Below are 24,974 nucleotides of genomic sequence, written 5' to 3'. Positions count from 1 at the left end.
CTTGGAGGGAGCGCACCTAGGACCAGCGATGCTATGCATCCATCCTTCTCAGCCCAGGTACCCCAGCATCCCGTCTCTATGGTGACTGCCCCTGGCTCCTGGTGACCAAGGCCCTGGGTAGACCTGGGGAGTGGGCCTGGACCCTCCCCCGATGCCCAGCGCCCCCCTCTCATCACTCCTGCTTTGTACAGGCCAAAGGGCCCCCCACTCTGGCCACGGGGGTTGGAGGGGGTGGGTACCAATGCTGATGCCTAAGCCAGAGCTGCAACCCAGCCCCAGGACTGTGATTGTTCCAAGTGTGTGTGGGAGAAGAGGGGCGGGGGAGGGGTCGCAGTACTGTCATTTGTGGAGACACCAGTGAAGGGGCAGCCAGAGGTGCTAGGCGCCCCAGTCCTGGTGGGGGAGGGAGCAAGAACATTGAAACTAGGCACAGGAACGGGAGCTAGCTCCCCAGGGAAAATGAGAGTACCCTTTGCCCCCCATCTCTCCACAGCCTGAGCAGCGGGGTCCTGGGCCCTCAAAGGTTGGGGGGTGGTTTGGTGAGAGGGGGGCAACAAGGCAGGGTGGTTTTTTTACCCAAGGACATGGATGGAGATTAAAAACTAAGAATTAAGAAAGAGGGCTGGGGCCCTTCTGGGCTCTGGCTCCAGCACCAGCTGGGAAAGGGGATAGGGTGGGTGGCAAAGGGAGAGACTAAAGCGCTGGGGAAAGGCAGGGCTTGCTTTTGTCTTGGGTCAGGGTGGCGCCCTGCGGTTCAGGTTCTGGTTCTATTGATATTACTATTAATGATAAGGAATGGTCCCCAAACCCCAGATGTTAACATCCCCAGGACTGAAAAGGAACAAGCCTTCTGTGGAGAAAGCAGGATATCCCCACGCCCCTTGTGCATTGTAATAGTAATCCAATGAATAATAAATAAGCAAAAATGGAACTTTATACATCACAGAATGGCGTGGCCTTAGAACCCAAAATATCATGTCTCAGAAGGTCCTTAGCACAACTGAATGTCTCCACTTCCAGGGGGAAAGTGGGAAGTAGCAGAGAGCTTAGGATACAGAACGCCCCAGCTGGGGGTCCGTCCCCCCTCTAAATGTCCCAATGTGGAGGGGAAACTGAAGCCAGAATATTGGATCAAAGAGGGCAATTAGAATCTAGAAAGTCTAAGCTTGAAGGAAATTTGAATCTTGAATCCGCAGCTGGATAAGTCTGCAGAAACAGGAATGTCAGTGTTGGGAGGGATGAGACCTAGAGCAAAGAGAGCCCTTAGAACACCAAAGGTCAGACCCTGCAGGGTCCTAGGAAGACCTCTATGTGATTCTGAGGGAGGGCTCTGAGAACATAAAGCAAAAGGAGGTGAATTTTTCTTTTGAGATCAATCATTTACTCCAATTTAATTTATATTATGCGTTAGTGACACTTAAAAAATAAAAAAACCTTACATATTTAAACACACAACCAATGGGGTATTGTGAAAGTAGTGTCTATTTTTTGGTTAGGCAAAAGAATCTCCAAGAACCCCTCAAAACTGCACACTGAAATAATTCCAATACCATGCCCTTCCTGTTTTGGTAAAGACTGCTAGTGATATTACTTCTAATGATGATGTATTGAGAGTATATTTGGCTAGAAAAACAAGGCCTTAAGTTCTGAGGGCTTATAAGGGACTCTACTTACGTTTCAAAGGCAGAATATAGGTCACAGCTATGTGCATTGTAATAATAATCCAATTGTTTAAAAAAATTAAATCACCTTATAGATCATTAAAGAGTATGGCCTTAGGACCAAAACTGTCAGGCCTTTGAAGGTCCTTGGAACACTGACGTTCTGGGCTTGCAGGTACCATTCAAGGCAGAAAAGTGGAGGGTACTGAGAGGTTAGAATACAGAATTTCCTAGCTAGCTTGTTAGTCCTGACTTGAAATGTCCCAATTTGGAGTGGAAGGTAAAACCAGTACTTTAGATCAGGGAGTGCTCTTAGAACCTAAAATGTCTGAGTTTGAAGAAATGGTGAATTCAGTATCCAGACCTGGTTGAGGTTTTTAGAAGCTAGAATGTCAGTATTGGGAAGGACTAAAGCGGTGGGAGATTTAAGGGCTGAGAATGGAAATTGTCAGAGCAGTGGGATTTTAGCACAAAGAATGTCAACCTTGGGATTAGCCACGGAGAAGAAAATGAGAGATATGGGAAAGCATTTGCAAGAGACATTATCAGAGGGAGGAGAGCCTTTAGAACCCAGCATATCAGAAATAGGCGTGTCCACAATACTGGAGTATGTGATTGCTGGGAGGACTCTGAGAACATAAATCATGTGATATGGAAGGGGCCTTAAAATGCAAAGTATCATAAAAGGTAAGGATTTATTTTCCAACATATTCTTAGGCAGCCAAAACATTGGCCAGTTCTGGGTAAATTAAGAAACAAGGAGAATTAAGATTTTTTATATGAGATCATTTCTTTATTTCAAATGAATTCGTATTACACAGTATTAAAGTTAAAAAAAATCTCACATTCTACACACAGCCAAAAGGGTTTGGGCTGGCTAAAAAATCCCCAGAAAGCCTAAAATCTTGGGACACTGAAACAAATGCAGTTGCATGAAGCTCCTTCTTTGCTAAAGACTGTTATAGATGTCATTATTAATGATGATGAATATAGAGTAATTATGTCCAAAGAAACCCAAGGTGTTGAGTTTTAAGGACTCATAAGAGACATGCCGTTTGTCTTGAAATATTTATCTCAGAATTCAGGAATGGGGAGGCTGTGCCTTCAAGGCTATATGTGACCCTCTAGGTCCTCAGGTGTGGCTTTTTGACTTGGTCGAAGTTTTACGGAACAAATCCTTTTATTAAGGGGATTTGTTCTGTGAAGTTTGGATTCAGTCAAAGGGCTGCACTTGAGGACCTAGAGGGCCACATGTGGCCTCAAGGGCACAGGTTCCCCACCCCTGAGTTAGACATTATGTGCCTTATAATAATAATCCAATAAATAAAAAAAAACTTTTTAGAAAGAAACTCTAAGATCATAGGTTGCTATGGATTTAAGAAAAAAATGTTATGTCTTGGAAGGACATTTGAACACCAAATGTCTGGGGTTCCTGTTATCCTTCAAGAGAGAACAAAAAGTAGCTGAAGCTGTAGAAAATTTCCTAGCTAGAAGAGAATTCCCACCTCAGTGTTTGAATTTGGAGTGGAAAGTGAAGCCATAATATGAGATTGGGGAGGGCTCCTGGGAGCTAGAATGTCTGAGCTTGAAGGAAATTTTGCATCCAGAATCCTGAGCTGAATGGAGCTATAGAATCTTGAATGTCAGTGTTGGTAAGGACTAGAACAAAGAGAATGTTAGACATTTAGGGGCTGAGAATGGAAATGGGCCAAAGCAGTGGGATTTTACCACAAGGAATATCAGGATTTGTTGTAGCCAAAGAGAAGAGAATGAGGGAATGAATATTTAGAAGTAGAGATATTAGAACAAAGAGATCTCTTAGAACACAAAAGGTGAGAACTTGGGTAAAGGTCCGGCAGCATAAATGCTCAGCTTGAGGTGGGGGGGCGGGGAAGGGGGGCTGAGAATGAAAAACATCTCAAATGGTAAGAATTGATATTATTGTTATTCTTAGTGGGACAAAATGTTGACCAATTGTAGTTAAATTTTAAAAATTAGAGAACAGTAGACTTTTCATATGAGATAATTTATTCCAGTTTCATATAGCTTAGCCCATTATTAATACTTTATAAAAAGAAATCTCCCATCCAAAACCATACAATTAAAGGGTGTGGTGAAAATACTGTTTATTTTTTGGAAACCAACAAAAAGGCATACCATAGCAATGTAATTCTATGAATTTTTCATTGATAATAATGGTTCTTGATATTAATAAAAATCATAATGAGTATAGTGTATTTTTACAAAAATAATATGTAATAGACATGGGCTTTGAAAGGACGACTTCTGCTTTAAATTTTTTGTATTGGTTAAACACAAGTGTAATGTTATTTAAAAAGAAGGAAAAAACCCACCTGGTTAAAATATGGTGTAAGGCCTTAGAACATAAAATGTCAGGACTGAGAGGCTCCTTAGAAGCTTGAGTGTCTGGGCTTTGAGGCTCCCTTTAGAGAGAAACTTCTAGGTGGGAGAGAGCTTGGAATATAGACTATAGAAGTGGTAGGGCAGTGTGAGTTTTGAATGTCAGAACTTGGAATGTACATAGAAGTCAGAATATCAGAACTGGGAGGTCACTTCAAACAGGTGTTGTTAGAGTTGTGTGGAATTTCTAAACCAAAATGGGGCACCTGTCCTAACAGCATAGGGAGGGACCTTAGAAGATAGCAAGTGAGAGATGTTCAGAGCCTGAGAAAAGAAATGTCCAGAGCCAGTGGGACCCTGGGACAGAGAAGAACAGGATTGGGAGGAGCCATAAAGACAGAAGTAAGAGAGCACTTAGCCCAAGGTCCATGAGAGCCAGGAGAGTCCTTACAACAGAGAATGTCAGAAGTCAGAGGGGCCTTAAAGGCAGAGTATGTCCAAGCTGGGGGTACCAGGAGATAGTAAATTGTCAGCTCTGAAAAACAAAATATTGTCACTGAGAAGGAGGTTGCTTGGTTATATGCTCAGTGGGCCAAAGTATGGTGAAGGACCAGATAATTTAAAAAACGAAGCCATTGTAATTTTTAGGATGAGTTTATTCATATAAATATATTTTATATCAGTCACAGCATTGATGCTTTGAATGAAAACTGACGTCTTCAAATACCCAGATAGCCTTACACAGTGTCTGGACAGCACTTCATTTACCTGAAAACAATAAAGAAAAAAAAAGCAAGAATAGAAAACTTGTAACAACCTGCAGTCCCTTCATCAGGTAAGACAGGTATTGATATACCTCTTAATGATAATGATTGTGGAGTATTGGTGCGGGGAGTAGGTGTTAAGTCCTTGGAATTAGAAGTAAGAGGATATGTGCTTTAAAATAATTGTATGATAAGGCAGAAAGGAAGTGTATTGAAATCAATAGAACTGAAATTTTCAAAAGAATAAAAGGACCATCATATATCTGAGGAAGTTGTGGCCTTAGAAACTAGAACCCCAGGTTTGGAAGTATCCTTAGAACCTAGCATGTCTGGCCTTCATGGTGACATTTGGGTAACAGTATTGGAGGTGGGAGGAAAGAATATTGGATATTGCAGGGAATGTAGAATACAGAGTGGCCTAGTTAGGGTGGAAGTCCTAGTGTGAATGTCAGAACTCAGGACAGAGAAGCCAGAACAAATCTGGGAGGACACTTAAGCCCTGAATTTCTGAGATTAAAGAAAATATTTAATCCAGAATGCTGGACTGGAGGACACCTTAGAAGCTTGGTATCAAAGTTAGTAAAGATTTCAAAACTTATAAAATGGGAGAAATTTAGAGGTTGAACATCGAAATTGGCTGAAGCAGTGGGATTTTAGCAGGTACAATTTGATACTTGGGAGTAGTCCTGGATAATAGAATGAGAGAGGTAGGAGAACCCTTAGAAGAAGGGATATCAGAGCTAAAAGAGACCTTAGTGCAGCTCTTTGACTGAATCCCAACATCACAGAACAAATCAGGCCACACTTGTGGACCTAGAGGGCCACATGTGGCCTTGAGGCTGCTGGTTCCCCACCCCTGACCTATCTAAATTGGAAGGAAATTTCTAATCCAGAATCAGAAGCTGTGAGCCCATAGAAGCTGGAATTTCAGTGTTGAGAGAGACTGGAACAGAAAAAAATGAGAGACAGAGGCTGAGAATAGAAATTGTCAGAAGTGATGGTATTTAAGCACACAGAATGTCAGGCCTGGGAGCAGCCCTGGGGAAGAAAATGAGAGAGTTAGGGGAGCACTTAGAAAAATAGATATTAGAGGGAGAAGAGCCCTTAGAACCCAGCATCATATCAAGACATAGGAGTGTCCTGTGATTGCTGGCAGGTCTCTGAAAAGATAGGTCATCAGCTCTGGAGGGTCCTCAGAATCAATAATATCATAAATTGGAAGATTTTATTTTATTATATATTCTTAGTAGGCCAAAATATTGGCCTAGTTGAATTAAATTAAAAATCAAAAAGAAAGTCTATTTTTCTCATAATACAATTAATCTTTTTTTTCCCTTTTAAATTTGTATTAGTGCAATGGTGATAGTTTCAAAAAGAAATCTCACACCTGGGCCACACTGCCAAAAGAGTATGGTGAAAGGGAGATCTATTTAATGGTTAGCCAGAAATTCCAGAAAAACAAAAACACCTTCACTAGAAACATGCAATTCCATGCAAGGCCTTTCTTGGTAAAGACTGCTATTGTTATTACGATGAATGATCATCAGTATAACATTTTTTTTTTAACAATCAAACATAACATTTCTTACAGAGTATTTCAAAGGGATACAACACATGCTCAGAAATTACTGTATTGGCAAGACATTTGTGCAGTATAATAATATACAAATAAATAAGTGAGAAAAAGAAAAAAGTAAATATAAAGCAAAACCTATAGACCATAGCTTTTCCACCAAAAAGTCAGGGTTGGTTAAGTTCCTTAGAGCAGTGGATGTTATTGCATGCTTCCAGTGACCTCCAAGGGGTAATATGCAGTGAGATGACAGTTGGAATGCAAAATTTGTTATCTAGGAGCTAAGTAACACCTTTGCATGTGCCAATGTGGAATGGAAATGAATCCAGAAAATCAGTTTGGAGAAAGCACTTAGAATCTAGAATATCTGAGCTTGAAAGAAATTTTGAATCCAGAAATTTGACCTGGATTAGAGTTAAGAAGCTGCAGTATCCAAATTGTGAGAGGCTAGAATAGAAAGAATGGGAAATGTTCAAGGGCTAAAAAGGAAAATTGTCAGAAGCTGGAGGATTTTAGCGTATAGAATGGGAGCCTTTGGAATAGCCATGGACAAGAGAACAAGAAAGAAAGGAGGGGACTTGGAAGAAGGCATATAAGAGTAAAGAGAGCACTTGGAACTCAAAAGAGCAGATCCTGAAATACTCTGAAAATCACCATGTTTGATAGCTGGGAGGACTCTGAGAACATAAATTAGAAATATCTTTTCCCACAAAAATAAGGTATTAAATACTGAGGACTCATAAAGGAGACAACTTTTATTTCAAAATCTTTATATTAGTAATTTGAAATCACTATAATATCCATATTTACATTTTAATTATAATTTATTAAATTAAAAAATCTTTATAGATCGCAAGAAGATGTAGGTTTAGAACCAAAAATGTCAGAGCTGGGAAAGTGTTTAGAACATTGAATGTCTGGTCTTCCAGGTACCATTCAAGGGACCATTGGATGTGGCTGAGAGCTCAGAATAAGGAATTTCCTACCTGAGAGGTAAGTCTCATCTCTAGATATTCCATTTTAGATTGGAAAGTGAAGCCACCATATTATGTTGGGGAAGTCATGTAGCACCTAGGACATCTGAAAAGGAAGGAAATTTCCAATCCAGAATCCAGAGCTGAATGGGCCAGTAGAAGCTAGAAGGTCAGTGTTGGGAGGGACTAGAGCAGAGAGAGTAGGAGATATTCGTAGGTTGAGAATGGAAATTGTGAGAAGCAGGAGGATTTTAGCACATAGAATGTCCGCTTTGGGAGTAGCCATTGAGAAGAGAATGAGAGAATTGCTAGAACACCTAGAAGAAGAGATATCAGAGCAAGGAGAACTCTCAGAACACAAAAGTAAGAGCAGTAGTGTCCTAGAAACATCTCTGTGCCATAGCTGGGAGGCCTCTGAGAACATAAATCATCTTCTCTGCAAAGAGCCTTAGAGAATAAAATATCATAATTGGCAAAGGTTTATTTCCATGTACATTCTTAGCTGTCAAAATGTTGACCAATCTTAGGTAATTAAAAAAAAACCAAGAAGTAGACACTTTTGATAACCTCAGTCATTTATTTCAATTTCATTTATATATAATAGTTATGAAGCTTTAAAAAAATCATTTCTGAACCACAAACTATTTTGGAGCTAGTCAAAATAATCTCCCTAGCACCTAAAACCATCCACATAATCAAATGTAATTCCATGCAGTTCCATCAATGGTAAAGATTAGTATGGTTATTACTATTAATGATAACCATTATAAAGACTTTTTAGCAAAATCATGTTCCTGACCAAGTATTTAAATGGAACAATGCTTAGAAAATATCATATCAATCAGCAAGGCACATGTGCATCTTAATAACATCTAAATGAATAAAAGATTGAAAAAAAAGAAAAAAACCTTCAATATCCTAGCAGGCTATAGAATTAGAACAAAATATAGCAAGGCTGGGAAGGTCCTTAGACCACTCAGTGGTATGGAATGTTTCCAGGTATCTTTCAAGGGGGAATGCTAGAGGTGACCAAGAGTTTCCTAGTTAGGAAGGGAATTCCTAGTTAGGATGTAATTCCTATCTTTAGATGTCCCAAATTGGAATGAAAATTAAGCTGCAATGTTACATCAGGGAGGACACTTAGAACTTAGAATGTCTGCAGTTGAAGGAAATTTAAATCCAGAATCCTGAATTGGATCAGGCAGCAGAAGCTGGAATATCAGTGTTAAGAGGGACTAGAACAGAGGGAATGGGAGATTTTAAGAGCCTGAGAATGGAATAGTAAGAAGCATTGGGATTTTAGCACCCAGAATGTCAGGATTTGGTATAGCCATGGTAGAGTGAGTGAGAAAGTTAGTAGGGCATTTAGAAGTAGGGATATTAGACCAAGGAAACACAAAAGGTCAGATCTTGAAGTATCCTAAAAGCTATTGTAGGAAGTAGCTGGAAAGGGTTTGGCAGCATAAATCCTCAGCTCTGGCAGGGGCCTTAGAATGAAAAATACCATAAAATATCATAAATGATAAGGATTTATTTTAATATATATTCTTAGTAGGCAAAAATATTGGCCAATTCTGGTTTTTTTAAATGTTTTGAAGATTTTTTGTATGAGATAATTAATTTCATTTCAATAAAGCTTAGCCCACTATTGATACTTCAAAAAAATAAATCTTACATCTAAATCCATAATTTTTGGAAAAAATAAGACATCATATATACAAGTTTTAAAGGGATATCTGCTTTGGGGGCAGTTAAGTGGCCCAGAGAATAGCGTGCCAGGCTTGGAGTCAGGAAAACCTGAGTTCAAATCCAGCCTCAGACACTTATTAGCTATGCGACCCTGGGAAAGTCATTTAACCCTATTTGTCCCAGTTTCCTCATCTGTAAAATGAGCTAGAGAAGGAAATGGAACACCGCTCCAGTATCTTTGCCAAGAAAACCCCAAACAGGGGTTACAAACAGTCAGCTATGACTGAAATAACTGAACAACAACACATCTACTTTAAAGCCATCATATTGGTTAAGCATATGTGTAATGTTATAAAAAAGGGGGGCGGGGAGGAAGCCTACTTGGTAATAGCAGGGTGAGGTCTTAGAGTCTAAGGCTTAGAATATAAAATGTCAGAATTGGAAGGTTCCTTAGAACATTGACTATCTGGACTTTGAGGATCCCTTTAGAGGAGAAGCTTGGAGATAGGAGGGGGCTTGGAATGTAGTATCATGGAGCTGCTAGGGCAGTGTAGTTACTGAATGGCAGAACTTGGAATGCACATAGAAGTCAATATACCAAACTGAGAGATCAATTAGAATAGGTTTTGTTTGAGCTGTGAGGAATTTCCAAATCAAGATGGAGCACTAGAACCTGTCTAACAGCATTGGCAGGGACTTTAGAAGACAGCAAGTGAGAGATGTCCAAAGCCTGAGAAAAGACATTTCCAGAGCTAGTTGGACCCTTGGACAGAGAAGGTCAGGACTGGGAGTGGGAGTATCCATAGAACAGAGAAAGACAGAAGTAGGAGAGCACTCCAATGGTGGGGAATCTGCGGCCTCAAAGCTACATGTGGCCCTCTAGGTCCTCAAGTGCGGGCCTTTGACTGAATCCAAACTTCACAGAACAAATCCCCTTAATAAAAGGATTTGTTTTGTAAAACTTGGACTCAGCCAAAAGGCCGCACTCAAAGACCCAGAAGGCCACATGTGGCCTTGAGGCCTCACGTTCCCCACCTCTGACTTAGATCAAGGAATATTAGAGCTATCCTAGCCTTTAGAACACATAATGTCAGAAGTCAGAGGAGCCTTGAAGGCAGGGAATGTCAGAGCTGGGGGTGCCAGGAGATGGTAAATTGTCAGCTCTGGAAAACAAAATATTCTTGCTGGGTTGGAGGGTTCTTGGGTATGTGGCCAAAGTATGGGGAAGGAAAAGATAATTTAAAAAACAAGAAGCCATTATAATTTTGGGAAGAGTTTAATCATTCATATAATTTATATCAACACAGCAGTGATGCTTTAAAAACTGAGGTCTTCAGATGCACAGAGAATCTCACAAGGTGCCTGGACAGTGCTTCATTCACCTGAAAACGGTAAAGGAAAAACAGGTAAGAAAACCTTGTAACAGCCTGCGGTCCCTTCATCAGGTAAGACAGGTATTATGATAATGATAATGATTGTAGAATATTTGGGAGGAAAAAAAGTAGGTGTTAAGTCCTTGGAATTAAAAGGAAGAGGATGTGTGCTCCTGAAGTCTTTATAATGATAAGGCAGAAGGGAAGCAAGCGCATTGAAATCAAGGAACTACAAAATTTCAACGAATAAAAGAACCTTTGTGTATTTGAGGAAGTTGTGGCCTCAGAAACAAAACTGCAGGTCTAGAAGTGTCTTTAGAACCTGGCATATCTGGCCTTAAAGGTGATTTTCAGAGAAAAATAGTGGAGATCACAAGGAGCATAAAATAGAGACTTTCCTTGCTAAGATGAAAGTCACTGCATAAATGCCAGAACTTGAGAGAAAGACTGAATTCAGAAACCTGGAGTAGAGGATGCCTTAGAACCTCCAATATCAGAGTTCGGAGTGACTTTAAAAATGAGAAAGTTCGAGAAATTCAGAGACTAAATGTGGAAATTGTCAGAAGTAGCTGGATTTTAGCACACAGAATGTCAGACCTGGGAGTAGCCATGGGAAGAAAATAAGAGAGTAGGTGAACCTTTAGAGGAATCTCAGAGCAAAGAGAAGCTTTGAACACAAAAGGTCAGATTCCGAGAATGAACAATATCATAAATGATAAAGATTTATTTTCATATGTGTGTATTTTGTGAAACAAAGTATTGGCCAGTTCCAGTAAAAACAAAAAACAAGAAATAGGTAGATTTTTGGTGTGATATCAATCAATTATTCCAATTTAATTTACATTAGATATAGGTGAAACTTTAAAAAAGAAATCTCACATCCTCAGCCACAAAGCTAAAAGTGTGTGGTAAAAGTACTGTGTATTTTTTGGCTGTTGAAAAATCCCAGAAAAAAACACAAAATTATAACTTCAAACAAATACAAATAAATACAATGTAGGTCCTTCTTTTGTAAAGCCTGAAATTGATACTATAAGTGATAATGAATACAGTGTGTTTTGGGACAAAAAACAAAACCAAGATGTTACCTGTCTAGGACTTACAAGTATCATGACTTGTGTGTCCAAATCAGGATATTGCTAAGACCCATGTGCGTTGTCCCAATAATCCAATGAATAAAACCTGATAAAAATCAACTTTACAGACCATAGGGTTGTTTAGCTTTAGAATTAAAAGTGCAGTCTTGGAAAGTCCTCATCACATGGGTAGCCCGGGCTTCCAAGTACCATTCATGTGGGAATGTTGGAGGTGGCTGACACCCTAGGACAGAGGTGGGGAACCTCCATCCTCGAGGCCACATATGGCCTTCCAGGTCCTCAATGTGGCCCTTTGACTGAATTGAAGATTGGATTCAGTCAAAGGTCTGCTCTTGAGGACCTAGAGGGCCACATGTGGCCTCAAGGCTGCAGGTTCCCTACCCCTGACTTAGGATATAGAACTTTCTAGCTAAGAGTTAAGTCCTGCCCCTGTACGTAACAATGAACAGCGGAAATTGAAACCAGTTATAGAAGCTGGAATATTAGTGTTGAGACAGATTAGAATACAAAAAGTGAGAGAGATTCAGGGGCTGGAAAACGAAATTGTTAGAAGTAGAAGGATTTTAGCACGCCGAATGTCAGGCTTAGAATTGTTAAATGTAAAGCTTTAGAGAGTTCATTCTAAGAAAGACAAACAAAGTTAGGCTGCATGTGCATGTTTATTTCTCTCAAAGCTGGCAGTGTTTATGCATTCATACATGGGAGTCATAAGAATAAACTCATACAAAGGCCAGTTGAAGAGGTTTTTATATCTTTAGAGCAACTCACTCACTCCTCCTCTTCCCCCACCTCAGGCCACCAGTGTCCTTCATTAGTCAAAATTATAGTTCCATAAAACAAACAGTGTGGCCCCCAGGCCTCTAACAAGAGCAGACGATAAAAAGATAAGGGAAATGTCTGGTGGGCCAGGTCTTTGGCAGAGGAATGTTCCCAGTCAGCAAAATCCAGCAGAAGGGCTTTGGTTCACTCAGAGAGCAAAGCAAAGCATGCCTGTTATGCCAGACCACACAAAGCATTATGGTCGGTTAAGCTCAGAGTGGGCCAAAACCATCTTTCTCCTGATTTGCCAATACAGGTTTTAGGCCTTTCTCAGGTGAGTGGGGCTCAAGCTGCTTTACAGGATTTGCTGTGGAGAAGAGCACGAGAAATTTCTGAGAGCACTTATAAGAAGGGATATCAGAGCAAAGAAAACCCTCACAACCCTCACAACACTAAAAGTCAGATATTCTACCCAATGTAATGGCTAGGACAGCTCTGAGAACTTAAATCGCCTGCTCTGGAAGGAGTCTTAGAATGGAATATCTCATAAATGACAAGGATTTCTAAATTTACATTTGTTCATTTGTTTTCCTAGTGGGTCCAAGCATTGTCCAGTTCTTGGTAATTAAAATAGATTTTTGAAATGACGTTAATAATTTATTCAAATTTAATTTATATCAGCCTAGTGGTAATGATTTATTTTTTTTCTTTTTTAGTTTTTTTTAATTTATTTAATATTTTTAGTTTTCAGCATTGATTTTCACAAGAGTTTGAATTACAAACTTTCTCCCCATTTCTGCCCCCCCAACTCCAAGATGGCATATATTCTGCCCCATTCCCGAGTCAGCCCTCCCTTCTATCACCCCGTTCCCCCCCATCCCCTTTTCCCTTACTTTCTTGTAGGGCAAGATAGATTTCTATGCCCCATTGTCTGTATATCTTATTTCCTAGTTGCATGCAAAAACTTTTTTCTGAACATCTGCTTTTAAAACTTTGAGTTCCAAATTCTCTCCCCTCTTCCCTCCCCACCCACCCTCCCTAAGAAGGCAAGCAATTCAACATAGGCCACATGTGTATCATTATGTAAAACCCTTCCACAATACTCATGTTGTGAAAGACTAACTATATTTTGCTCCTTCCTATCCTATCCCCCTTTATTCAATTTTCTTCCTTGAGCCTGTCCCTTTTTGAAAGTGTTTGCTTTTGATTACCACCTCCCCCTATCTGCCCTCCCTTCTATCGTCCTACTTTTTTATCTCCTTGCTCCTTCTTTCCTGTGGGTTAGATCCCCAATTGAGTGTGTATGGTATTCCCTCCTCAGGTCAAATCCAATGAGAGCAAGATTCACTCATTCCCCCTCACCTGTCCCCTCTTCCCTTCCTACAGAACTGCTTTTTCTTACCACTTTTATGTGAGATAATTTACCCCATTCTATCTCTCCCTTTCTCCCTCTCTCAAGATATTCCTCTCTCATCCCTTAATTTGATTTTATTTTTTTGGATATCATTCCTTCATATTCAACTCATCCTGTGCCCTCTGTCTATATATATGTATATTCCCTTCAGCTACCCTAATACTGAGGTCTCATGAATTATACACATCATCTTTCCATGTAGGAATGTAAACAAAACAGTTCAACTTTAGTAAGTCCATTATGATTTCTCTTTCTTGTTTACCTTTTCAGGCTTCTCTTGATTCCTGTATTTGAAAGCCAAATTTTCTATTCAGCTCTGGTCTTTTCATTGAGAAAGCTTGAAAGTCCTCTATTTTATTGAAAATCCATATTTTACCTTGGAGCATGATACTCAATTTTGCTGGGTAGGTGATTTTTGGTTTTAATCCTAGCTCCATTGACCTCCGGAATATCATATTCCAAGCCCTTGGATCCCTTAATGTAGAAGCTGCTAGATCTTGTGTTATCCTGATTGTGTTTCCACAATACTCAAATTGTTTCTTTCTGGCTGCTTGCAATATTTTCTCCTTGACCTGGTAGCTCTGGAATTTGGCAACAATGTTCCTAGGAGTTTTCTTTTCGGAATCTTTTTTCAGGAGGTGATCTGTAGATTCTTTCAATTTCTATTTTACCCTCTGGTTCTAGAATATCAGGGCAGTTCTCCTTGATAATTTCTTGAAAGATGACATCTAGGCTCTTTTTTTTTATCATGGCTTTCAGGTAGTCCAATAATTTTTAAATTATCTCTCCTGGATCTATTTTCCAGGTCAGTGGTTTTTCCAATGGGATATTTCACATTGTCTTCCACTTTTTCATTCCTTTGGTTCTGTTTTATAATATCTTGATTTCTCATACAGTCACTACCTTCCACTTGCTCCAATCTAATTTTTAAGGTAGTATTTTCTTCAGTGGTCTTTTGGACCTCCTTTTCCATTTGGCTAATTCTGCCTTTCAAGGCATTCTTCTCCTCATTGGCTTTTTTGGAGCTCTTTTGCCATTTGGGTTAGTCTATTTTTTAAGGTGTTGTTTTCTTCAGTATTTTTTGGGTCTCCTTTAGCAAGCTGTTGACTTGTTTTTCATGGTTTTCTCGCATCACTCTCATTTCTCTTCCCAATTTTTCCTCTACTTCTCTAACTTGCTTTTCCAACTCCTTTTTGAGCTCTTCTATGGCCTGAGACCAGTTCACATTTTTCTTGGAGGCTTTTGATGTGGGCCCTTTGACTTTGTTGACTTCTTCTGGCTGTATGTTTTGGTCTTCTTTGTCACCAAAGAAATTCCAAGGTCTGAGTCTGAATCTGAGTACGTTTTTGCTGCTTGGCCATGTTCCCAGAAGACCTATGAGGAAGAAGACTTATGTTTTGGAATTATTATAACAGTGAGGCACATGTGCATTTCAAATATAATCCAAATTTTGAAAAACTGAAAAAAAAACCCATATAGATATTAGGAGTAAATGCCCTTAGTATAAAAAATGTAACATCTGTTCAGCTCCTTAGAATACTAAATGTGTGGCCTTCCAGGTACCATTCAAGGTGGAAAATGGGAAATGTCCATGATCTCAGAATACAGAATGTCCTACATGGGTGGCAGGTTCCTCCCCTAAATGTCCCAATTTGGAGTGGAAATTGAAGCCAGAATTCTAGATCAATGAGCACATGGAGAATGTAGGACATCTGAGCTTGAAGAAAATTTTGAAGCCAGAATCCTGGGCTGGATGTCAAATTTGAGAGGGACTAGAGATGTTCAGGGAATGAGGATGGAAACTGTCAGAAACAGGAAGATTTTAGCACATGGAATGTCAGGCTTGGGTGTAGCCATGAAGAAGAGAATACTAGAGACCAGTGAACACTCAGAAGAAGGGTTATCAGAGCAAAGAAAGCCCTTAGAACACAAAAGGGCAGATCTCGGTGTGTCCCCAAAATCATCTTATGTGATAGCTGGAAGAGTTTTGAGAACCTAAATCATGTGCTGTGGAAGGAGTCTTAGAATGGAAAATTTCACAAATGGTAAGGATTTATTTTCATTTGTCTTATTAGTGGGCCCAAATATTGGCCAGTTCTAGGTAATTTAAAAAAAACAAGGAAAATGTACATTTTTCATATGAGATCATTTATTTATTCCAATTTATTTTATATTAAGCACTGCTGATGCTTAAGAAAACAAAAACAAAACACTCACATCTTCAAGCAAACTGCTAAAAGGGTTTGGTAATACTACTGTCCATTTTTTGACTAGCCAGAAAACCCAAACCCCAAACCCCCAATATCTGCAGACTGAAACAAATGTAATTCCTTGCAAGTCCTTCTTTGGTAAAGACTGACATTGATATTACTATTAGTAATAACAAATATAGAGTATTTGTGGACAATACAAAGGTCTTATATGCTGAGGACTTGTTAGAATCATGGATTACGTTTCTAAATCAGTATATGGGTGAGTCCCATGTACATTGTCATGATAATCCAATAGAAAAAAGGGAAAAAATAAACTTTGTACATCATAGGATGGTGTAGCTTTAGAAGAACAGAAGTCATGTCTTAGAAGGTCCTTTACACACTAAATATCTGGCCTTCCATGAACCACTCAATGGAGAAAATTGAAGGTGACTGAGAGCCTAGGATGTAGAATGTCCTAGCTTGGAGGTACATCCCTGCTCTAAATGTCCCAATGTGGAAGGGAAACTGAAGCCAGAATATCTGCTCAGGGAGGGCACTTAGAACCTAGGATGTCTGAGCTTGAAGGAAATTTCAAGTCCAGAATCCAGAGCTGGAAGAGGCAGGAGAAGTAAGATTTTCAGTGTTGGGGGGGACAGGACCTAGAGCAAAGAGATCCCTTAGAACATCAAAGGTCAGACCTTGAAGGGTCCTAGAAAAACCTTCTATGTGACTGCTGGGAGGGCTCTGAGAACATCAATTATCTGCTGAGGAAGGGATGAAAAATCTCACCAATGGCAAGGATTTCTTTTGATAGATATTCTTAGTGGGCCCAAATATCGGCCATTTCTAGTTAATTTAAAAATAAGGTAATTTATATTCTAATATATAATTCTAATATATTTTATATTATGCATCAGTGATGCATAAAAGAAGAAAACAGACACCTCAGATCTTCAGTTACATTGCCAAAATCGTTTGGTGAGATTCCTTTTGATTCTTTGGAGAGCCAAAAATTTAAAAACCCACAAAACCTGCCCACCGGAACAAAAATTCAATTCCCTGCAGGTCTTTCTTTGGTAAAGAATTCTGTTGTTATTACTAGTAAGGACAATGAATATTGAATAATTTTGGACAAAAAAACCAAGCTGTTAGGTACAGAGGACTTACAAGAGTGAGGACTTATGTTTCAAATCAGTATGTTGGTAAGACCCATGTGCGTTGTAATAATAATCCAATTAATTAAAAAATATACTTTATACATTATATTATGGTGTAGCTCTAGAACCAAAAAGGTCATGTCTTGGATGGTCTCTAGAACATTAAATGTCTGGGCTTCCAGCCACCATTCATGTGGAAGTATTGGAAGTAGATGAGAGTATATATCCAGCATGTCCCAGTTAGGAATTAAGTCCTGCTTTTGAATGGATCCCTGTGGAGTGGATCCCAAGCTATGGGATCAGAGGTGATAGGCCATAGAATGTGTGAGTTCAAAGGAAATTTCAAATCCAGAATCCTGAGCTAGAATCTGGAATGTCAGTTTTGGGAGGGGCTAGAACAGAGAGAATAGGTGTTCAGAGGCTGAGAATAGAAATTGTCAGAAGTTATAGGATTTTAGCACATAGTCTTGGGGGTAGCCATGGAAAAGAGTTTGGGAGAGATGAGAGAGTGCTTAGAGAAAGTGATAGCAGAGGAAGGAGAGATTTTGGAACACAAAGGGTCAAATCTTAGAACTTCCTCAAAACCACCAGATGTGATTGCTGCAGGAAGCTCTGAGTGCATAAATAATCTGCTCTGGAATGGGCCTTAGAATGGAAAATACCATAAATGGCAAGAAGTTATTGAAATATATACTCTTAGTAGCCAAAAATTGGCCAGTTCTAGTTAATTTGAAAAACTAAGATGAAAGAAGACTTTTCCTCCAAGATGAAAAATGTATTGTGATGTATTATCAATTATCCCAGTGGTGATGCTTTCAAAAAAAAATCTCACATTCTCAACCACATTATCCAAAAGCATATGGTGGAAAGACTGTTTGCTTTTTCACTACCAAAATAATCTCCCAATAACTAAAAACCTTCCCATGGAATCAAATGCAATTCCATATGGTTCCTTCTGTGGGAAAGATGGCTGTTGTTACTGCTATGAATGATAATCAGTGTAAAGACATTTTGGCAAAAAGCAAAACAAAACACTTGTTTTGTACAGAGGATTTTAGATGGACACCAAATATAGGAGAGCTCCTAGAACACAAAAGTTTGGACCATGGGTTTTCTCAAAATCACCATATGTGATAACTGAGGAGATTCTGAGAATATAAATCATCTGTTTGGGGGGGGGGGAATCATAAATGGCAAGAATTTATTTTCCTGTATATCTTCTTAGTGGATAAAATATATTGAGCAGTTCTACTTAATTTTAAAAACAAGAAATAAACAGATTTTTCATATGAGATCATTTATTTCTTCCAAATTAATTTATATTGCCCATCACCGATGCCTAAGAAAACAGAAACAAAATACTCACATTTTCAGCCAAACTGGCAAAAGGGTTTGGGGAGACTACTGCCTATTTTTGGCTAGCCACCCTCCCCACAAAAAATAATGAAACCTGCACCATAATTCCCTGCAAATCCTTCCTTGGTAAAGAGTGCTATTGATATTACTGTTAATGATATGAAGGTAGAGTATTTTTGGACAAAGGAACAAGGCATTACTTACCCAGTACTTATAAGAGTCATGGCTTATGTTTCAAAATCAGTATATCAGTAAGAGCCATGTGCATTTTAATAATCTAATTAATAAAAAATTGAAAAAAATAAACTTTGTACATCAAAGCATGGTATGGCTTTAGAACAGAACATGTCATGTATTGGAAGGTCATTAACATATTGAATGTCTAGGTTTCCAGTTACTGTTCAAGGGGGAAAGTAGGAAACATCTGATGGTCTAGAACAGGGGTAGGGAAGCTGTGGCCTTGTGGTCCTTGGGTGTGGCCTTTTGACTGAGTTCAAGTTTTACAGAATAAATCTTTATATTTGTTCTGTCAAGTTTGGATTTAGTCAAAAGGCTGCACTAGAGGGCCACATGTGGCCTCAAGGCCCTAGGTTCCACACCCCTTTCCTAGAGAAATAGAATTTCCTACCTAAGGGGCAAATCCCTCTTCTAAATTTCAGAATTTCAGTGAAGCCAAAATTTTAGATCAGGGAACATACTTGGAATCGAGTATGTCAGAACCTGAAAAAATTTCTAATCTAGAATCTGAAATGGATGAATTTATAGAAGATGGAATGTCAGCTTTGGGAAGAACTAGTATAGAGAAAATGGGAACTCTTCAAGGGCTGAAATGGAAATTGGCAGAAGCAGGAGGATTTTAGAATACAGAATGTCAGGCCCGGGAGTTGCCATGGAGTTGAGAATAAGAGCGGTTAAAAAAAGCACTTAGAAGAAGGGATATCAGAACAAAGAAAACCAATACAATACAAAAAGGTCTATGAACTATATGGAATATGCTAGAAGCAGTCCTATGGGATAGCTGAGAGGGTGCTGAGAATGTAAATCATATACTTTGGAAGGAAGCTTAAGTGGAAAATCTCAGAAATGGCAAGCATTTGTGTGTGCGTGTGTGTGTATATATATAAAATGTGTGTATACATATATACATATATAGACATATGTACACATATGTGTATGTGTATATACATATATATACATATATATACACACACATATATGTACGTATATGTTGGCCGATTTCTGGTAATGTGACAAGAAAGGAAAGTAAAATTTTCAAATGATGTTAATAATTTCTTCCAATTTAATACTACTAGCCCAGTAGTGATTCTTTTCAAGGAAAAGCACCATCTTCTACCCGACAGCCAAACAATGTATAGTGAACATCCTATGAATTTTTTGACTAGTCAAAAAACCTCCCAAAATCTAAAGCACATGTATATAAAAAACAAATGCAATTCCATGCAGTTCCTTCTTTGTTAAAGACTGCTTATTACTTATTAATATTACTATTAATGATAATGACTATTGAGTGGTTATGGCTACAGAAACAGAGCATTACATAGTAAGGACCTATAAATAAGAAGACATATTTTGAAATCATTATAACAGTAAGACAAATGTGCATTGTAATAATAATCCAATTTTTAAAAATACTGAAAAAGCACTATAGAGGACAGGATGTTGTGCCCTCAGTACCAAAAATGTAATATCTTGGAAGGTCCTTAGAACACTGAATGTCTGGCCTTCCAAGGTGATAATCAAGTCAGTTTAGTAACTTCAATAAGGGTCAGAGCCTGAACTGATTAACCAGAGGAAGAGACTGAACTGATCAACCAGAAGAAGAGTCTGAACCTAACAACCTCTTTGTTCTCTGAGTAAACTCAGAGAATACCTCTTCCGTTGTCAACAAGACCAGATCGGGCTGACTTAAGAGCATTCTTTCCTCTGTCTATTAACCATTAAGGATGAGACCCTTAATCCAAAAAACTATCTTGCTTAATATTTTATGGGCATATACTATGTTTTGGCAATGTTAATGGTAAATTAAACACAGAAACACTGGGTTGTAGTTTCAATTGACTGTTGTCAACTCTCTTATCTTATTGTATTTACTACCTATTCAGTTTAGAAAATTCTTTCATGTATCATGGTTAAACATACATGGAGATCATAAAATTGAGTAATACAGACATGCTGAGTTGCGACTGTTCTAAAAATGTATTTAAATCTTCTCATTCTTCTGTTCAGGCAGTCAGATTTTGTCCGGCTCCATACATGTATGTATCCACTAGCTTTAAGGGAATAAATGATATGGATTTACATATCACCTAGTTTGTTTGCCTCCTTTAACCAAACTTTCAGGTCCACAAAGGGCTTTTTAAGAAGTAAAGTGGGAAGTGTCTGTGAGTTTTGAATACAGAATTTCCTACCTAGGTGATAAGATCCTTCTCTAAATGTATCAATTTGGAGTGGAAAGTGAAGCCAGAATTTTAGATTATGGAAGGCCATTAGAAGCTATAATGTCTAAGCTTGCAGGAAATTTTGAATCTAGAAATTTGAGCTGAATGAAGATATAGAAGCTTTAATGTCAGTGTTGGGAGAGATTAGATTGTTGTTGTTGTTTGTCCTTCATTCTCAAAGAGGACCAATGACATCAGGGGGATGATGTCTTGACTTGCAAGTGAATTAGATATAAGTGAGACACAGCTGTGCAAAGTCATCAGCCTCACTCTCTTTACCAGGGTCATCATAGTCCAACAGCAAGACATAAGTCAGGAAGAATGGAAATGGTCCCAGATGCAGTGGGAGACCCTGTTTTTTTTTAAGGTAAGGTCTTTCCCAGATCTCAGTTTGTCTGAGGCAACACCCATTCAGTGACTAAGATTGAGACAAAAGATGGCCTAGTTTGACTTCCCAAAAGAATCAATCTGGGTGGGGAAGACCTTTAGTGTTTCTGGGCAGAACAGAAACAATTGCTATTTACATTCACTCTGAACCTTCAAAACCCAAACAATGAGCAAGTGAGGCTTGAGCTAGGACCTATTATTGGCCAATTGGTGAGATTCAGTGTGATTTGGGTTTAAAGGCATAGTCAGGTAGTTCCTTTTGTATCCCAGTGGGCTTTATTAAAGCCTGGTTTACTAGAGCTATATTTCAGGAAATGATAAATGGAAACTACATAAGACAAAAAGTTAATTGTCCCAGTTTAAAAAAGAAAGAATAAATAGAGAAGGAAAAAAAATCTAGCCCCCAAACCCCAAGATATCTTGTAAAGTATACAGACAGTGGGAGAGGTTAAAAAGCTGAGAGTGGCAATCATAAGGAGCAGGAGGATTTTATCACTCAGAATGTCACCCTGGGGGTAAGCATGGAGAGGACAATGAGAAATGTTGGAGAACCCTAAAATAAAAAGGTCATGTGTTGGAATGTCCTTCAAACCACCATATTTGATTGCCAGGAGGGGTCTTTTTAGATGCAAATCATCTGATCTGGAGAGGGGCCTTAGAGGGTAAAATCACAGAATATGCAGGATGTATATTCGTACATATTTTAGAGGGCCGAAATATTGGTCAAATCTAGTTAATGTGACAAAGAAAAGTAAAGTAAATTTTTCATGATAATAATTTGCTCCAATTTAATATATACTATACAAGTGATGATCCTTTAAAGAGGAGAGCTGACTTCTTCAACCCCACACCGAAAAGGTATGGTGAAAATCCTATGCATTTTTTGGCTAGCCAAAAATTAAAAAAAAACCCTAAACATATGTAAACCAAAACAAATGCAATTCCATGCATTTATTTCTTTGATAAAAACTATTTCTATTATTATTAGTAATTGAATATCAAGCATTTTTGGCCACAGAAACAAAGTTTTAGGTACAGAGGACCTCTATGGCAAAACGCTTATGTTTCAAAATCATTATAACAGTAAGACACATATATTATAGTAACAATGCAATAAATTTTAAAAATGAAAAAATATGTACATCGCAGGAGTAGTGCTGTTAGTACTAAACATTTTCATATCTCGGATGGTCGGTAGAATACTGAAGGTCTGCTCTTTCAGGAACCATTCAAGAGGGAAAGTTCAAGGTGGCTGTGAGCTTACAGTACAGAATTTCCTAGCTAGGAGATAAGTCCCATATCTGAATGTGCCAATTTCAAATAGAAAATGAAGCCAGAATTTTTGCTCAGATTGGACACTTAGAACCCAGAATATCTGAACTTGAAAGAAATTTAAAATTCAGAATCCTGGCTGGATGAGCCTATAGAATCTGGAATGTCAGTGTTGGAAAGGATTAGAACAGAGAGAGTAGGGGTGTTCGGAGGTTGAGAATGGAAATTGTTAGAAACTGTTATAAGTAGAAGAGCACTTAGAAGAAAAGGTATCAGATAGCGGAGAGACCTAGAACACAAAAGGTCACACCTTGAAGTGTTCTGAAAGCTACCATATGTGATACCTGGAAGGGCTCTGAGAACCTAAATTATATGCTTTGGCAAAGGTCTTAGAATGGAAAATCTTATAAATGGCAAAGATTTAGAATTGTGTGTGTATGTGTATATATAGACATATATGCACATATATGCATATATGTACGTGTGTGTATGTGTTGTCGAACTGAAAGTTTCGTTAAAGGAGGCAAACAGGCTAGGTGATATGTAAATCCATATATGTTTATTCCCTTAAAGCTAGCAGAGCTAGCTTACTTATACATACAAGGAGCCAGAGCCTAAGTTCTGACTGTCTGAACAAAAGAATGAAAAGGTTTAAATACATTTTTAGTCTGAATTCAGCATGCCTGTTACTCAATTTTATGATCCCCATGTATGTTTAACCATGATACAAGAAAAGGATTTTCCTTAATTGAATAAGTTGTAAATACAGTAAGATAGGAGAGTTGACAAAGTGTCCATTGAAATTACAACCCAGGATCTCTGTGTTTGATTTGCCATTAACATGCCATAACATAGTATATTCCCATAAAATATTAAGATAAGAAAAAGTCACATTATTCAAGATAGTTTCTCGGGTTAAGGGTCTCATCCTTAGTGGCCATAGACAGAAGAAAGAATGCTCTTAAGTCAGCCAGAAATGGCCTTGTTGACATAGGAAATGATATTGTCTGAGTAAACTTAGAGGACAAAGAAGCTTAGGTCCAGGCTCTCTTCTAGTTGATTATTAGTTAAGGCTCTGGCCCTTATTGAAGTTACTAAATTGATATTAAATGATTATCAGTATATATATACATCCATACATATATACATACATGTATACATACATATATGTATGTGTGTGTTTATATATATTAGTGGGCCAAAATATTGTACAGTTCTAGTTCATTTTTTAAAAAATAAGAGGAAAGTAGATATTTCATATAACAATTTATTTGAATTTGATATGAATTCTCACATTCTCAAACTCACAACCACAAGAATATGGGTGAAAGTATTCTTTACTTTTTGGTTAGCCTCAAAACCCAGGAAAGAACCAACTGGTTGTAACAACAGTGTAACTTGCAGCTATTGTGGAGGTATAAGGCCAATAACAGCAGCACACAGGAGGACTGCTAGCACAGGTTATTTAATCTTCTTTTCTAATGAAAGCAACTTTTAAGGGGTTTGTAATCTCACTTTAATTAAACATACATATATCATTCACTTAGTTCAGGGGAAAAAGTCAGCACCCTGAACTTCAGAGCAAATACAAACGGAAACTACAAACAGAGAAAATGTAAACAGAGCAAATAACACAAATCAGCAGACAGGTTTCTAGCTGTCTAACCAAAGCTATACATACATAGTTACCAGAAGCACCATCTGGTTTTTCAAGGCTGGGGCAGGGGGAGGGGGGCTCCTTAATGACTACCCAGAGTCTTCACACCAACACTCTTTCCAATGAGTGAGCCACAAGCAAAATGCTAACCTCAGAGTATATATACCCTTTTTCAGGGCCCTAGGACTTCACACCTCTTAAGGGCTTCCCAACTCTCATGACCTAATTAGCACAAGGGTGTGGGCCTTCCTACAAACAAAGTCAAGATTCAATCAAAGGCACTTGATTGCCTTAGTGCTGAGAAACACTCCAAAAGAAAACATAGTAAAAAGTCCCACTTGGCTTGCCCTTACACTGGTGCACTTCAAAGCAAATGCATTTCTGTACATTTCCTTCTTTGGTAAAGACTGCTCTTTCTGTTACTAGCAATGATGATGAATATTTAGTGTTTTGGGCCATAAAAAAACAGGGTGTTAGATACTGAGCACTCATAAGGCATACTTTGAAATACCTACATATATGTATGTATGTGTATATATATATATGTATGTATGTATGAGAAATTCATAATCGTAGCAGTAATTAAATGTGTATTGTAATAATAATTCAATAAATAAAGTATATAGCTCACAGGAAGGTGTGGCCTTAGAAACAAAAATGACAGAGCTGGGAAGGTCCTTAGACACTGAATGTGTTTTTGTTAAAATAAAAATGGCCCTTGTTAAAATAAATATCCCTTGTTAACTGCTAAAACAGAAGAACTGCCAGGTTCAAAAAGGGGGACCTGGAATGAGCCAGAGTCCCATCATTCTTCATAAAGATTGTA

The sequence above is a fragment of the Trichosurus vulpecula genome (genome assembly GCF_011100635.1).
Source record: "Trichosurus vulpecula isolate mTriVul1 chromosome X unlocalized genomic scaffold, mTriVul1.pri SUPER_X_unloc_1, whole genome shotgun sequence".
In the NCBI taxonomy this organism is placed as follows: Eukaryota; Metazoa; Chordata; class Mammalia; order Diprotodontia; family Phalangeridae; genus Trichosurus; species Trichosurus vulpecula.
This window is presented reverse-complemented; position numbering follows the sequence as displayed.